Source organism: Hypomesus nipponensis, chromosome 1, assembly GCF_054491055.1.
Source record: "Hypomesus nipponensis isolate SF chromosome 1, ASM5449105v1, whole genome shotgun sequence".
Lineage (NCBI taxonomy): Eukaryota > Metazoa > Chordata > Actinopteri > Osmeriformes > Osmeridae > Hypomesus > Hypomesus nipponensis.
This window is the reverse complement of record NC_140361.1, coordinates 13,900,001-13,912,430: the sequence shown is the minus strand read 5'-3', so window position 1 is coordinate 13,912,430 and position 12,430 is coordinate 13,900,001.

Sequence of the window (12,430 nt, the reverse complement as noted above, 5' to 3'; positions counted from 1 at the left end):
CGGAGTCCATGAATGCAAGCATGAGGGGCGGGGTGGCCAAATCTCTGGAGCGCGTGAATAAACCAGAAGAGAAAGAAGGAGGGGGCTTTGCGGAGAGTGACAGAGGATAACAAAACATGATGTCTCCACCCTTCCCCTCCTCCTCCCCCTCCCCCTCCCACTGTTCCTAGTCCCTCTACACCCCGAAAATCTAATCGGCTTAACCCATCGCAATCCTGCAGAGCCCCCCCCCCCCCCCCATCCACCCTCCCCACAAGGCCCGTGTGTGCTTACCCAGCCCCCTCCCGCCATGAGCACACAAAAGACTCAAATCGATGCCATCCTTCCTCTGCCTAATGAGACTTCCTCTATTGTCTTTTCGCGGTGTGCGCGCGTGTACGGCGCGAGCGTGTGTTCGGGTGCGTGCGTGTGTTTGTATGTGTGTGTGTGTGTGTGTGTGCGTGAGCGCACAAGTTGGTGTACGCGCGTTTGCGAGTGTGTCAGTCGCAGGAGAGTGGTGGGTGGTAAACCGACTGACATTTCCACACAGCTGGAGGCAGAGGAGGGATGCTGGAGGGCAGAACGGCACGTGCATGTGTGTTTATGGAGGAGGTGGGGGGAGAGTATAAACGGGGGGGGGGGGGGGAGGGCCCGGGGCACACAACTGTGTGTGTGTGGGGGGGTGGGGGTGGGGGGGTATAAACCAGGCAAAGCAGCTCGCTGCTCTCTCTCTTCTCTCCTCCACTCGCTCCTTCTCTCTGCACGGTATGTGCTCTGTTTAGCAAGAGGGGGCATGAATTATTAAGGGGAAGCAAGAGCGTGGAATAGGAGGGGAGGGGAAGAGGGGTGTAGCAGGGAACGAGGGAGGAGAGGGGGGGGGGACTGTGAGGAAGGTGAATAGGCGGAGAAAGCAGCAGGGAAAGACAGGGTGTTAGGGAGGACAGTGTGAGGAGGGATGAGAAGGGGCAGAACCAAGGCGGGGGGGGGGAGGAAAGAGAAGGAGTGAGGGAGAAAGAGAGAGAATGGAAGAGGTAACCTGGGCCTGGAGGAGACACAGCAGGGACCCCGGGGCCCTGGAGAGAGGGACCAGTAAGTGGTTAGTGTGTGTGTGTGTGTTTGTGTGTGTGTGGTGTACATGCACGCCTGTGTCTGTGCATATACTTGTGTGTGTCTTTGCTTGCATGGCTTGTGTGTGTGTGTGTGTGTGTGTAGCCCACTAAGCTTGTGAGGCCTTGTGCTAGAGGAGTCTGTCTCAGCAGGAAAACCTCCGCTCGCATTGCTTCTGCGCTGACTCACTGAAGAGGGGCAGCAAAGCCTCACCTGCAGGAGTCACAATTACCTTTCACTTAAAGCTGATTAATCTTATTCAGGCTTTGGGGAGATTCCACTTTTAATCCGGCTAACAAGAATAATTAACTAACGAAGACCTGGGGGGTTATGAGGACTGAGAGTTTACACCGCCAAGCCTTCTCCCTCTTCATTATCCACTGCACATTAGTCTCTCCTTTGTATCTTCCCCCCATTCACTCTCCTCCTTCTCACTTCCTCTCGCAGGCGCCCGATCTCATTTGCACTTATATTCCGTCATACTTCTCTCCTCATTTCTCTCTCATGCTTTTCCCCGTGCATCGGTGTCGCTCTTCCTCGTTCTCGATATCCCTCCTGCTCCCCCTTACCCCCCCCCCCCCCCTATCTCACCGCACAGACCCGACCATCAGAGCCAGGGGTGAAGGCAACCTTACACCCTTTGGTTGCTCATCACGCCATCCCCCCCCCTTCCCACCTCATAACGATATTCCTGAGCTCCGTGGCTATTCCCGTCCATAGCATCCTCCCTCCCTCTGAAGGTTGAGCAAGGCCCTGTGTGACGGCAGAATGTCAACGTGTACCCCGGTCTCTGCAGCTGCCCAGGGTGTTGTATAACAGGGAATAAATAAAGTGCACCCCAGGAGTACCGACTGAGTCTAATGCAACACATCATGAATAACTAAAGACAGTTTGCCATTTGGAACATTGGGGAGGGGAGGGGCTTGGAGGGGAGGGGAGAGAATAAAAAAGGAGAGGAGAGGAGAGAGGAGAGGAGGAGAGGAAATGAGAGGAGAGGAGAGAAGAAGAAAGGAGAGGGGATGTGAAGAGGGGGAGGGGAGAAAGGAATAGAGGGAGAGGACGGGGGGACTCGTGGCAGGCTGAAGGCCTCACCCCTGGGGAAGTGACAAGGAGAGCAGGCAGCAGATCCGTGTAATAGAGCACACACAACCACAGGAGCTGTGTCTGCACCTGTGTCTGCACCTCCAAATGTACCGGAGGGTTCCTTGAGCGCAGCATACTCTGGCACTGTCTCCCTGTGGCTCTCTGTTTTTCTCCCACTCCATTTTCTTTCTCGATCTCTCTTGCTCGCTTTCTGAGCATAAAGCAGACGACAGCGTTCCGTTTTGGCATATCCCTAATGTATTTTTAGTGGTGTGTGTGTGTGTGGGTAGGGACATTGAAGTCCATGTAGTGTAAATAAAGACTTGAGTAATGATGAAATTGCGACTGCGGTGTCTCTGCGATAGGGGGGCCTGCACAGCCTCTACCCCCCCCACCCAAACACACACTCCTGTGCCCCCCCACCCAGCCCTTGCAGAAAGTACGGCGGCTTTGAACGCGGCATCGAGACAGACACAGAGAAGAGTGTACAGCCAATTAGGGTGCTGGGGGAGAGAGCGAGACAGAGAGAATGAGAGAGAGAGAGAGAGAGAGAGAGAGAGAGAGAGAGAGAGAGAGAGAGAGAGAGAGAGAGAGAGAGAGAGAGAGAGAGAGAGAGAGAGAGAGGGGGAGAGAGAGAGAGAGAGAGAGAGAGAGAGAGAGAGAGAGAGAGAGAGAGAGAGAGAGAGAGAGAGAGAGAGAGAGAGAGAGAGAGAGAGAGAGAGAGAGGAGAGCAAGAGAGGGGTGGAGAGAGAAAGAGTAAAAGGATAAATAATGGCCTTCTGCTGACAGGGTGGAGACTGTGGTGAGTGGAGGGAGAGGAGGAGGTAAACACCACAGGGACAAACAAGTCAGCAGGGACCGAGGGAGGGAGGGGTAAATTGGGCTCTCCCCTCAAGCTCTAAAGCTTGACAATAGCAACCAGTGTGAGAGTCCTGCCACACTGCAAACAGTGCCATCAGGAAACACTGAGAGAGAGAGAGAGAGAGGGAGAGAGAGAGAGAGAGAGAGAGAGAGGGAGAGAGAGAGAGAGAGAGAGAGAGAGAGAGAGAGAGAGACGCAGGAAAGTAAAGGGGGGAAACAAAACAGAGAGAGTTTGCGTGTGTGTGTGTGCTCTCTCACGGTGTCCATGGAGATGCTCAACACCACTGGACGCAGAGAGCCGTGGGGAGCGGGCGCTCTGCAGAGGAGAGGACGCAGTTTGCCCACTTTGTGTACGTCTGTGTGTCTGCGTGTAAGTGAGTTTGTTGATGTGTGTGTGTGCGCGAGCGTGAGCATGTGTGTGACTCGGTGGTGTGTGTACGTCGGTATGTTTGGGCATGTGTGCCTGTGTTGGTGTGCATCCTCCGAAAAAATGAAAAAGGCCTTGTGAGAAAACACCATTCATCAAAGTCAACGGTAGTGATGTCAGTCTTACTCCCTAAAGCCATTCCCAAATGACAAATCATTAAACGTCAGCGGCTGTGATAACTACGACAAAAATAATTGCCTTGGAACAATCGCCATTGATGATTAGAATCTCTATTTAAGCCACAATGACAAAGAACAGAATACAGGACTGCAGATAGAGAGTGGCTGCATGATCTAAATAGAACAAAGCGCGACACACAACAGAATAGCACTCCAGCACACACTCCACCCTCACTTACATAACCACCATGCATCCCTCTCTCCCTTCACACACACACACACACAAATTCCATCAGCGCTGAGCGTGTGCCTTGGAGCGACAGCGCCGTAGCAGTGTGCAACCGGCTTCAGGTCTGTGTGCAGTGAACTTTGATCCCCTGCCATTTTAGCCTGAGTGATTCCATTAGTGCAGCTGTATACAGACACCCTGTGAGGCCTCCCTGCTTTGTACCAGCCTAGCACAGGAGGATGGCTAGCATGGCTAGCACGTTTGCAAAGCTAGAAGTACAGCACAGCAAACGCAACAGCATGGTAAACTGGGTTAGCATAATAGCACAGCTAGCATGGCTAGGACAGCTAGCACAACAGCACAGCTGGCTCAGGAGCGCGGCTATCAGAGCTATAGTAGCAACTCTAGTATGGTTTGAACAGGAGCATTGTACAGATGTGCTCAACTGTAATATGTTCTTGCTGAGGAACAAGCCCAGGTAGCCAGCGTATGAAGGAGAATTTCCTTAAAAGCAAATACAAATGATTTTGTTTCCATTACTGAAGACACACATCGACGTTGACGTGAAATTGCGATGCACTTGAGGAAAAGCCTCTATGTGAAAACATGCATTCCCTTGGTGACTGCAAAAGGAGAGCATTCTTCCCCCGTTTCCCATTTTCTCTCTCTCTCTCTCTCTCTCTCTCTCTCTCTCTCTCTCTCTCTCTCTCTCTCTCTCTCTCTCTCTCTCTTCGCTCTCTCTCTCTCTCTCTCTCTCTCCCACCCTTTCTCCTTCCATCTCCGTCCCCTCTCCTCTCTCCCTCCCCCTCTATCTCCTTCCCTCGCTCTCCTCATCCCTCCAGGGGCGGTGGATGATTCACATTCCTCCTGGCGTCAGAGAAAGCAAACAGCAATCTCATCAAAGCCCTGCCTCTTTGATCAGGCCTTCAAAGAGTCTGTCATCAAAGTCCATCAGGACACAGATGAAGCCGGGGAGCATCATGAGCCTCTGGTTGAACAGCCTCTCTCCCACTGTAACGGGTCACTAATTGTTAATTACTGCTCCGGGAAGCTGGGCTGGAGTGGAGTGGAGGGCCCTGTCAGAGCGCAGGACGGACCAGGGCATCAAGGTTAAGATGAGAACATGGGCGATATCAGAAAGCGTTTGACTCCAGTCTTCTCGTGTGGAGATGGGCTCAGGAAGGGAGGGAGGGAGGGAGGGAGGGAGGGAGGGAGGGAGGGAGGGAGGGAGGGAGGGAGGGAGGGAGGGAGGGAGGGAGGGAGGGAGGGAGGGAGGGAGGGAGGGAGGGAGGGAGGGAGGGAGGGAGGGAGGGAGGGAGGGAGGGAGGGAGGGAGGGAGGGAGGGAGGGACAGTGGCAGAGATAGGGTTAAAGAAAGGGTCAACTCCTCCCCAGGATTGTAGTCGCTCTATACTGTACTCCATGTACAGGGTCTCCCCCCAGGGGTTTCAGGAATACAGCCAAAGTCAAACGGACCATGACCAATCACAAAACCAACGCCTGGCTTGTTGCCGGGTAGAACAGGAATGAGGGGAGGGAGATAAAGAGGGAGGTTTTGTTGAAGGGTAATGGAGGGGACTGAGATGAGGAATAGTCTCCTTAGATAAACGCCGGTCTTGCTAAGTGACGCCCTCGCCTGCTCTGCCCTGTTTTATAGGGAGAGACAAATGCTCAAGTAATGTATCCAGTGCAGCAGTCTGGATTACTCCTGTTCTTCTGCTCTGAAATATGAATACTGTGTCACCTTAGGCTGCCAAGCTAACTGTCTGAGGAACAGAGAGAGAGAGAGAGAGAGTGAGAGAGAGAGAGAGAGAGAGAGAGGAGAGAGAGAGAGAGCGAGGGAGGGAGAGAGGGAGGGAGGGAGAGAGATGCTTCAGAAGCGCACAGTGCCATCTGCATGTGTATGAGTCTCACCCGGGGAGATCTCCTTTTGGAGAAATTAATGATCTTGGAAAGTCGGAGCAGTACAGAGACTCAGCTCTGCTCTCGCTTCTCCTGTCTGTATTGCTCTCTCTCTCTCTCTCTTTCGTTCCTCTCTCTCTGCTTTGTACTCCACCTGATATTAAACGAGTGCAGGCCTCCTCGGGCGACCTCGGTGCAGATCCGCTTGTTTAAATAGGGAGATTTCAGGGGGGCCACAGGCCACGCGCTGACAGGGCCCTAATCAGAGAACAAGAAAGAGAGATTAGATGAGAAGGAGAGGCAGATTGAAAGAGGGAGAGGGTGAACAAAAGAAAGGTAGAGGCGGAAAAAAAAGAAACAGAAAAAGAGAAAGGAGGGGGCGAGCGTACATGCCACCCTGGAGATCTGTGGCTGAGCTTCCTGCCAGAGAAAAAGGAACGGGCCAACAAAGAGATAATCAGGCGTGCGTGCTGGAACCTTCTAATGCCACCTCCGTCTCCTCATTAGGTCCTTTGTGAGCCAGGGACGGTTGTGCATCAGGTGGGCCTGAGGGATGGAAGTTACCCAAATGGGACCCCTGCGATCAGAACATCTGAACAGGAACGTAGCACTCACCCCGTCGTCAATTTAACTATGATTTTCTGGTTCTAGTTAACCCCCGTACAATCCATAACCCACCTTCCAGCACCAGATCACTAGGAGGTGTCAAATGGCTATATTTCATCCATGGCGACGACACCACTTTGCCCCTGACAACTCACATGAAACCCACATCCAAAGGTTAGAACAGCCCTCTCGAAGAGATCCCCAGCCTCCATATATCACGGATAGACCTTAGGTCTTCATCGCTCTCATTCTTGATGTCCTTTCTCCATTCATCTTGCTCTCTCCGGTGGCTTTATTACCAAGGAACCAAGTCGCTAGCTGCCTGCTAGCGACGGTCAGCTCCGGCATGCGGCTGTTTATAAAGTCTAATGAGCACGTCCTCGAGTGTGGCTTCCACAGCTGCACGGGAGCGAGGACGAGATTGCATTTGAGCTCCATTGTGGAGGGCTCGTCCGAGCCCTCATCAGATGTGACAGGCAGTATGACAGGTCCTATCTGCAGGATGGCTGATAAGTGCAGGGGGGAACTGCTCGGATCGGGCCTCAATCCAATCACACGACAGCCCCTAGGAGCGCCCGGGCCAGCGCTTAACACTGGCTGTTCTGGAGGGAAGGCGAGAGCACGGTATAGTGTTGTGTTTTTTTCTTCTTTTTTTTTCGATCTCTACGGACGAGAAGTTTGTCTTGGGCGTTGAGTTGATGTGATTAGGGAGATGGGTGATGGGTCGTGTTGCTGCGGCGGTGCGGCGGTGCGGCGAGCGCATGCGGCCCTGCATCCGCCTGGCGTCTGTGCACATGCTAATGAAGCTAGCCGCCTGTCAGCCACCAAGGTCCCTCTGGGAAAAAGTGTCCTCTTGGGGATAGGCGGATTCTCTGGGAATGTTCCATCTAAGTAGCGCGCCGAGCAGTTAGAGTCTAAATCGGATTGATTCCACCTCTTTAAACTTACTTTTACTTGTTACACTTTTACAAAACTAACTTGGGGTGAAGAAGCCAAAATGGCAGAACTCGCGCAGTGCAACAATGATTTACCCTATTGGATTAAAACATCCTCCCTGGCCTTTACCAAGAATGGGGAAAGTCAGCCTTAATGCAACTGTACGCAGGGAAGTATTAAAATATGTGTCACTCCTTCCATTATTTTGGGGGGCCTACGCCTTTAAGAGGGATCATTAGCAGTGAGCCAAGGAGCATGTGCCCAGTGTCAATCTGGCCCTGTGTCTCTCACTCAGTTATACTGCATTTTAATGAAGCGTAGTACAGCCAAGAATGCAGCCAAGTCCAATTACCAAGGCCTGCTCCCACCCTCTGTCGAACGGAGCCCATTGTCACAAACCAGGCTTTCGTTCGAAAAACAAAAACGTCGTAAATACACGCTGACAATCAGAGTCTCAATTGAAGTGAGTGTAACACCGAGCCGACAGACTAACCATGGTGCCATTCACACCCTCTCCTAACCCCGACGAGAGAAAGGGGTTTCCCCCCATTTCTTACCTTCCAGGAGAAGCTTCAAAGCTTCCGTCCCAGCATGGGGTCAGAAGGTAGACCAAAATGGTCTTACAGTATGGAGACAAAGGAGTCTGAGGAACACTAACCTTTCATGGATTTAAGAACATTCCCCAAGGATGACAGGACTCATGGACACTATTTCAATGACAGTAGTTGATGTGTTATAATGGGTGCTTTCTTATTGTTTAGAATGTTGTTTAAATTGATGTTTGATCATAAATTCCCTTCAGGTAGAGTTACGTTAGTCAATCTTTCGATCAAACAATTGTATCATACTGATAAAACCATACATGAATTTTGTATTGTTATATTTTGAAGTATAAATGATTCATGAACATTTGAAACACTGAAACCAAAAGTTACTGGCCATTTAACACATATATGTGAATCTGTGGAAAACACCCAGCTAGGATAACTGACCAATTGGCATTCCCCCGGCCTGGCCAAGACCGGGTTTTAGTCTGTTCTTCCAGGTCCAGTCATCCATTCCACTTCTTCACTCCCTCCCGGTAATTCACCTCACCTGCGGCCCATTCCTTCATCAACACCACAGCTCTTAAACCCTGGATTGTCACCCACCCCTCGCCAGTTTGTTGAATCACCGACCCCACGTCTGTATTCCTGGCTTTCCGTGTTTTTGGACCAGTCTATGCCTGTTTTTTTTGCTGACCTTTGTTCTTGTTCTACCACCAGATCACCGCTTCCAGTCCTCCAGTCCTACCGGTACCCCGCTCCACCATCCACCAGTTACCCTCAACCGACCTCCCCAGCTCTCTCTCAATAAAAGTCTGCGCACATCTAGAACCTTGTGTGTTGTGCGTTTGGGTCCTCAGTACAGCCGTAACACCAATGAACACATTTACCTTCACAAAGGTATCCCCCTTTCTTCATAGATTATAAAAACCCACAACGAACAATTACCCCCACTTTTTCGTAGGAATAAACCCGAAGTGCTCGCAACACGTCTAACCTATTCTTCTCAATCAGCAACTCACTGATTTGCTCGAAACTTTGACCCCTTAACCCCCTAAACCTGTGTTTGAACGGTTTGACGACAACAATAGGTTGACCCCTCTTCTTCACACGACCAAAGTAGCTGCAACTAGCTACATTTCTTACTTGTGTCATTGAGATGTTGTGGTTTAATTAGTCTGCGTTTGATTTAGTTGACAAATGATTTAACCTAACTCATTAGCATTATAGTTACTGCTAGAATGTCCACCCTTGTTCTAACGAGGACTATCCCTCTCTCTCTCTTCCTCCTTCCCAAAAGCTCTTCACATGGCCATTGTGTATCTCGCTTCCATTGTACTATTCAGACTCAAGACTAACCCATAACTTCTCTGCTATTTGTTCACTATATAATTACATTTTCTGAAATAAATCATTGTGCATTATCCCTCACGTTATCTGATCTGCTTTACTTTCATAGAATTCATTTCTTAAAATTAAACTGATTATTATGAAGGCTTTTATTAAACAAGGTTCTATAAGGTTTCCTCAGCCCCTTGAAACAAATTCTGAGGTTGTGTCCCATTATATCAGGGTACTTTATTATAATAAAGTATTTCTATTCTTGAACGAGCACACCCCGCTTCATAAGTATCGTTTAATTTCCAGGCCAACAAATTGCTGCTAGGGGAATTGTAGCCCATATATTAAGCCTAATCCATGGAAGAGGTATAGTACATGGCACACAAAAGATGTATAGCTCTGATCCTCCTTGTAAACCTGTTCCTTTAAAGTGTATACCGTATTAGAATTATCAGAGTATTTTCACTGTATGTCACAGAGATTAAAGACTTAGTCCTGGTTAAAACCTAGTTTTACAGACAGGGACAAGTGCTGTATGTGGGAGAGGAGAAACAGAGAAAGGCTTTTCATGTAGCCAGGGGAGTTGTGGGCGGGTGTGGACGCGGGGAGATGTGTGCGAGCTCTCCGAGGCAGAAAGCAAACAGTGTGCGTTATGGAGGCTCTCTCTTTACCGCCTGACAACGCTTCTGAGGAGAATGGAACATACCCGAGAGTCTGCAACCCACGCGCACATGCACAAACATTCACACACACACACACACACACATTTCACATTATCTCTGGAAATATCCGCCCAAAACTTTCCCTCTCGTCAACTTTCTCAGGTTCAGTGCAGTATGGTGTCTGGGGGCATAGGTGTAGGGATTCCGGTTTAGGCAGTAGGAGTTAACAACCATGTGTTTGTTCCACCTATGCACTGACCCACGTGCTTCCAGTCATTCTGGTCTGCTAATTAGCACAGCTCTTACAGCCGAGCAGACTGGCACCATCAGCTGGTTCACTACCCGGGTGGAAAAAGAATAGCTTAGATCGGGACAACTGCATGAAGACCCAAAGGATTATATCCAACACCTCAACCAGCCATCACGGCTGGCTAGAAGGCTTAGTCTCACTGCAGTGTATGTCAAAACTCGTCGGACTATAACAATTTAATCAAATAAAATAAATGCAATAAAATAACAGGCCCTGACACAAGTACAAAAGAAACAGGGGATGGCATATGATCATTTGAGCGATTTGAATATGAAGTCAGTTTTGGTTCAAAACAACATTTGGTTACGCCAGAAGCTTATGGTCAGTGGCAGTGTTTCCTCAGTGAGTTTGTTTCATGTCATTTGGCAGCCAGTCCCTCATATGCCACCTCAGAGTTAAACAGCTGAACAGCCTGCCTACTCAAATGCCCTGTCAAGCTGTCAATCTGGCAGTCACCCATGCATTAACAGAAAGAGAGAGAGAGAGAGAGAGAGAGAGAGAGAGTAGTTGAGTAGGGAAGAGTTGCCGAAAAAGAAAGAACAAGAGAGGAAAAAGGAAGAGAGAAAGAGAGAGTAAGCAAAAATGAATAAATGTGATTTCACACAACCCCGGCAATGTATAGAGTAGACATAAATGGCCAATGCTGCACTGTACTCTGCAATCAAAGGTGCCTTGACACCGTAGGCTGGTGGAATGTTAACCAGAAGTGTCTGGCCAGCGCAGGATCCTTCTTAGCATTCTCGACAGAGGTCTCTTCGAGTTTGAGTTCGAATAAATTCTGCTCTCCCCAGGAACTGGCTGCCGGCTTCCGCGAATAAAAAGTGCAGCCTATGGTGGCCCTCAAGGTCAAACCGACCCCGTGGATAAAGGCAGAGGTGCACATCTGAGGTTTTCCTCAGGCGTGACCACAGGTGGTACAAAAGTGGAAGAGCAGAAAGCGAGCGGAGCCCTGCCCGCTCCCCCTGCTTCTTTAATCCTTCCTCGCTCGGCTGACCTATCAGGACCCTCCACGCCAAAGAGGACCTTGCAAGATCTCCGACGGGGTCTCCTCACAGGGGCAATGCTCCCCGCCCCACCCCCACCCGCCTCCCTTCTGAGGCTCCACATGAAAGGCCGGAGGCAGAAGCAGGGGACTTTCCTCCCTCACCCGGGCCTCATTTCCACCTCACAGCAGGGCTACAGAGTCTTCTCCACTCCCCGTCTCCCTGGAGTTCCACTTCTGAGAGCAGCTCAGAGTCTCCTTCCTGCTTCTCTGTGAGGTGTCCAGCAGGCAGAAACAGCGGCGCGCGCATACTCTGCCAGAGAGCTTGAACTTGTTAGAGAGCCTCTTTTCATGAAGGCTTAGGACTGATAATTCTGCCCTTTCTCTGCCTTTTTCCTCCACCCTGGCGAACTTTTGTACGGTGCGCATGAATAGGAAGGCAGGAGAAAAAAAGAGAGACAGCCAGACGGCTGTACAACAGAGAGCCGACCAAACACGCTGCAGCATCGCGAAGTGGCGGAGTGTACGAATTATCATGGAGACGGCCTGCGTCGATAAGTAGTCCCTGCATGTGTGATGGTTGGGGGGACATGGCTGATTGGGTGAGTCAAGCTGCTTTAACAAATGGGGCAGAGAACAACAATGAGTCTACTGTATGTGTGAAATGAGTTGCCACAGGTGTAGCTTTGTAGAAGGGATTGTGTTTGGGATGGGGGGAGAGGGGAAAGAGACAGATTGAGCAAAACAACAGAGTGTTACTGGTGGAAAGAGGGAGGGAGAGAGAGAGAGAGAGTGAGTGCGATGGTATCCTGTTGTGAGCAACAAAAGAAAACAGGAAAAAAAAGCCTGAAAAACAAAATGTTCTTTCAGCAGCGCAGATTGAAATTCTAGCTCGACTGCCAAGCTCAGCCAAACATAATGGTGATGAATGTCTATGTAGAGGTTAGGGAAACAGCCATTTCAGCCTTACAATATCTCAATCTGGTCATACATATGCTCATAGCAACCCCAAGAGACACATAGCATCTCTGGTGGACGGGCCATTCACAAAACAAACTTCTGCACTGATACTGTACCTAACCTATTCTTTTATGTCTGCAACCAAAAGACATTAAATAGTCATGCTATTGGAAAATTAGGGTTCTAGTCTCTCTTAATGATTATGTATGAAATATAAATGTCCATCTGTGAGCGTTCGGTGTAGCTGTGGGGTTGGATGTTACAGAATAACCAACCGAGTCCTCTAAATATGGAGCCTTTCTACATTACAGTCATCAGTGAACATTATTATTTCAGTGGTGCTACATATCGGCTTCCGTGACCCTCGGTGGCAAGAAGGAAG